The 5374-nt window shown below is 37.3% G+C and overlaps 1 long non-coding RNA gene across 1 annotated transcript; it reads left to right on the forward strand.

The window, feature by feature from the left end:
• Window positions 1-626: 626 nt before the first annotated feature.
• LOC118755487 lies at window positions 627-1273 on the forward strand. Its single transcript, XR_004995012.1, has 3 exons — window positions 627-723; window positions 781-1041; window positions 1098-1273. It is a non-coding gene; the product is annotated as an uncharacterized LOC118755487 (long non-coding RNA).
• Window positions 1274-5374: the final 4101 nt, after the last annotated feature.

A 5374-nucleotide genomic window follows, 5' to 3' on the forward strand; every position in this document is an offset into this window, starting at 1 on the left:
GCTTATGGATTCAAATTGATTTTTGACTACGTTGAGTTGCTCGTGTAAAGATTTGAATTTTGTCTCAAAGTCACTTTTAATGGACTCCAACCCATGTTTATGTGTCGACGATATTATGCTGGTGAAACGACAAATTTAAAGTTAAGGCTACGCAAACTATCGACAGAAGCACCCTTTTTAACCAGCTTGTAGCAAGCCAGGTGTTGACTGTCAACGCCTGACTGATTAGCAACATATGAAATTATTTTACATTGTGTACAAATACAAGTGAGATATCTTAGCAATAGACGTCATCCTGGGCCACAGCTGCGATCATCTGTTTTTTAGAGTTGCTTATCTTGGTCTAAACTGCTCTTTTTGACCTGAGTTGCATTAAATAGTCTCTTAAAACTTGGTAGTATTTGTTGTTCAAATGGTAACATATATGCCCAAAAACTTGAAAAATATTAAATTATTGCTTTTTAAAAATGCTATTTACAAAATTTCGTTTTGATTGCGACATTAGAAATATTCAGATTATAAAAGTTTTTCACATATGTTTTAAGATTTTAAAGCTTTTTAAAAATACGGTAGAATGCAACAATGTGCTTGAATTTGTTTGCATCTTCGTCAGCTTATTCGTTTGCAGACTAGAAAAATGGCGAACAGCCATCAAAATACTGAAATTACACATCTTTCACTGGACACACAAATGGGTGCGCGCCGCAAAATTCAGCCCTAATGGTAAGTTAATTTCATCGCGCGGCGATGACAAGTTAAGAATTTGCGATACATTTTCAGGTGAATGTGTGCGAACGTTCACCGTGGGAAGAGGTATGGGACGACAGCTGACATGGCATCTAGACGGTAATCTGGTGGCTTTAGCATTAAGTTGTAACCGCTTTAAGATATTTGACATAGCTGAAGGCGAGCTAATACAGTGCATTCGTCGCCGGAGAATGATGTTGCATTTCACCCAAGTGGAAATTTCTTGGTGACTGGCGGCGATGACGATACAATAAGATTGCTTGATTTATTAGAAGGTCGACCAATTTATACACGGTAGTAGTGCACTTTAGCGGAACCACATAATATATATTTTTTCCTGTATTCAACAGTTGCTCGTTTGGAAATCTAATTTGCATACATTTGATGCCAATAGCTCTCGCAACAAGCAAGCCAGCTCTCAAAGAGTCCAAATTGATTTTAGTCATGCAACAGCTCCACATAACTCCGACATAGACACACACACCAGTTGCTGCAGTACCAAAAAGCTGTGATGACAGTATTTTAATTGATCCACGACAATCGGTGGCATATGGAATGCGTGATGGAAATTTTCTGGTGCTTGATAGCCAATAAACTACAAGAGTGAAACGCTGTGATGTAATTTTTCTTAAATTTCCATCTTTTATTTGCATTTACATTAAGAAGCTCATAGAGGACAGAGCTGTTGGTGAGGAAGGTGTCGAGATACTGCAGTACTGCAAATCCGCATTTCGCACGTGCCCCACTCATATGGAATAGCTTATGTCAAAAGGCTGGTTTTAGTATAATGCGGCATTCGCAGCATACCCTCACTGGCGCCGAGCCGTTGAAGAAATTTTGGCAAATAAACGTGCAAGAAATAGTTCCGATACTAGCACGCCCATATTCTTGTTAAGGGTCATCAAAAAATTCCTTGTGTTGTAAATAATAAAGCCAGCTTCCCGACATAAACTACTATTCCATACGAACACAGAAATATAAATGTATCTAAAACTGAATAACTCAAATCAAATTGGATTGCATTTCCATAATATACCTAATATTGGAATCTGTTTTGATCGTACAACTTGCAATCATTTAGATTATAGTTTTGAAAGAAATTGATTGCAATCGTAAATTGTGTAAAAATTGTTAATAGCAATCTGCCTTAAATTTATGATCCCCATGTAACGGATATAAAATACGTTAAATCCGCACTATCTGCATTAACAAAAAATATACATTGGAATATTTAAAATAAAACGATTCATATTTATTTTCTAATAAGAATTGTTTCTTAATTGAAAGTATTTAATACTAACATAATGTAGTGGTTAATGTTTAAAAATGAATTCGCAATATGTCCGCAGCTCAGGTTGATTTGAAGAAATCCGTTTAAATTTTTCGAATTACATCTACTTGAATATAGGATAGGCAGGGTTGCATACAAATGGTAGTTCCGTAAATATTTAAAATATGTTAGTTCATTCAATATTTACATCTGGGCCAATAAATAATAACAAATATAGCCGAAAAAACAAAGTTTCGATTAAAACCAGTTTTTATAACCCCCCATAAAATTTCGATTAATTTAAAATACGAAAATAACGATATTTTTTCATGGAGAGGTATTTTTTTAATATACCTTGTTTATACCTACACAAGAACCGTATTAGCAAAAAACCGATTGGACTCAACATATATTTCTTTACAGCATTTATACCCGTGTCTTTATACCGCACTCGATATTCAAAAGTAAACAAAATCTGCTATTTTTAAACGAAATTTTTTTAATAAATAATTTGCGCGGTTGACCGAAATGGAAACAAACAATAATTGTAATTTATTATAACAATAATTCGAATTTAAAACGGGCTGTATAAAGAAAACCAGCCTATTGTCACTTCACTTTCCAATGATGCTGATTGCTGCAAGAATTATTTAGCGATTTAGAGCATAATCAACACAATATATGCACATAAATATGTATTATTTCACAGATCTCACGGCCAGCTTAGAAATACGTCACCAAAATTATATAAAATTTAAGTAGGAATTATTTTTATTTATAACGTAAAGGCCCTATCTGACCCATTCTGATAAGTATATTTCCCCTAAAGTTAACCCATTTTATTTAATTTGTCTCTCGTGAAAATATATATATATTTTTTTTAATTTTCAGATATGTACATATATTTTAAATTTTTGCTTTAATTTTTGTATCCTTTTAATATTTAATTAGATACCTTTAGATTAAAACAAGCTTAAAACGAAACAGCACAGCAACCCTTTTCTGTTCATCTTGAGAACACAAAACCCTCTTTTGTTAAAATTCGGCGCTGCACAAAATCCTGGCGTTTATATTTTCCAACAAAATACCATTTCGCAACCCTGGACTTTCACGAAGCGTTTCATTCGGGTCGTAGTTTTGCAACTTCGGGCCATTCGGTGTTGTATGCCATATTGGCTGCCATATTGTTCACACTGTCATCGCCATATTGAACACCCTGTCAACTATCTGTCAACCCTAAGATATCTCACTTGTATTCTTCCACAATGTTATTTTATCTTCAGTCACGGATGGTTTGAACGAAGAGATGTGTAACCACTTCTTTTTAATTACAACGTCGAGGTCGCAGTTAGTATTACTGCCCACAACAATATTTTTATATCTATTTGATTTCTTGTTGCGTACCGTTTTCCACTCATACTTTTCAGCACCATCCGTAGAATGCTGTGTAACAGCGTTTGAAGGCAGCGGCGATGTGAGCAAACCAGACGTAGGAACAGGATCGCATGAATTTGAAAACACAGCATCACCAGCATTAGGCAACGAAGCATTAACTGAAACATTACGGGCTACAGGCAAGCAACGAGTTTCAGTATTATCCCTACAAGAACAGTGATAGTCATTTGATTGATCATGTGATACTCACTGGTGATGGAGATCTCAATCAAGTACTTCCATCAACTTTTTAAGAGCAATATGAAAAACGTGATGTAAACATTGGTGTACATGTGATCTTCCGTCTTCCTCCAACTTATGGCCTTATTTAATGATCTCTTTTTAACCAACCTAAAATTTGCAAATGTGTTAGTAAGATAAATGAGTATGTGTCAGTTTCCATCACACAATTCTTGTAGGGATTGAGCATAGCATTAGAATTAGCATCACTGGCAGTAGGCAAAAATTGAATAGGCAAAGTAGGAACCGTAGAAAACTGTGTGACAGCGTTTGAAGGCAGCGGCGATATGAGCGAACCAGACGTAGCAGCAGGATCGCATGAATTTAAAAACCCAACATCAGCAGCAATAGGCAAAGAAGCATTCACTGACACATTGCGGGCCACAGGCAAGCAATGAGTTTTATTGTTATTGTGCTTTGCACCACTAGCAGCATCACCAACAGTAGGCAAAGCATTCACTGATGCGCTATTGTTATTGTTGATATGCTTAGCACTACTAACTGAGTGCGAAGATGATGTTAAAGAGGATGGTGAAGAGCCGGTAAAAGTCATTTCAGTAATAGCGGTATAATTGCCATCATCAGGCGCAACAAAAGTATTCTGAACAGCAGGCGGGCGGCTATTCGACTTCTTTTTAGAAGCATTTACATTGTAGTTTGTTGTTTTAGCAACAGCCACTTTTAGGATATTAATTTCACTTAGCACTTTCGCAATGTTGTTGTTGTTGTCATTGAAAATTTGTTTGCTTATGGATTCAAATTGATTTTTGACTACGTTGAGTTGCTCGTGTACAGATTTGAATTTTGTCTCAAAGTCACTTTTAATGGACTCCAACCCATGTTTATGTGTCGACGATATTAGGTCAAGAGTCTTGCTTAATGTAGCTGGCATGAGTATGCATTCCGAACAGAAATAGCGAATGTGGCGGTTCGAGATGAGCAAACCAATATCGTATTCCGAAATTTGGCCTTCACAGCACGCACGATGGAAGCACTTCTTGCAAAATCCACTGCAGGGCACGATACAAGTATCTCCTCGCGCAAAAACCTTGTCGCACTTGCCACAGAGGCCATCCATATTGAGCGTCGAAATTCACAGCTTACACAAATTTGTAGAGATTTTGATTAAAACTAGACGAGCAAAGAAAACACGTCCGCACTGCACGACAGCACGCTTAAAGATAAACCCATCTTCTATTTTTAAGTCGGGAAATCGCTCCGCATTTCCTTCTATAGTGCCTATCAGACCTAAATACTCTTCGGACTCGAATTCTATCGTATCCATACCTGCTATTAGGGATTGGGATATGTCCTCGATACAACGAGACAAAGTATCGGCAACGATGTTTTCAGACCCTTTTCTGTGTTCAATTTCGAAGTTAAATGCCTGAAGATGCAAAGACCATCTCGCTAACCTGCCGTTCAAATCCTTAAGCGACATGAGCCACTTCAAACTGGCGTGATCCGTAACCACTGTGAACGCCATGAGTTCGATATACGGGCGAAATCTTTGCACCGCCATCACCGCCGCCAGGCATTCCTTTTCGGTTGTACTGTATTTGCGTTGACAGTCGTTTAACTTCTGTGAGAAGTACGCAATCGGATTTTCGCCGCCATCGTCCGCCTTCTGATACAGCACTGCGCCAACACCATAATCAGAGGCGTCACATTGGACCCAGAAAC

The sequence above is a fragment of the Rhagoletis pomonella genome, unplaced genomic scaffold, assembly GCF_013731165.1.
Source record: "Rhagoletis pomonella isolate Grant_MI unplaced genomic scaffold, Rhpom_1.0 Rhpom_scaffold_06387, whole genome shotgun sequence".
NCBI classification, from domain to species: Eukaryota; Metazoa; Arthropoda; class Insecta; order Diptera; family Tephritidae; genus Rhagoletis; species Rhagoletis pomonella.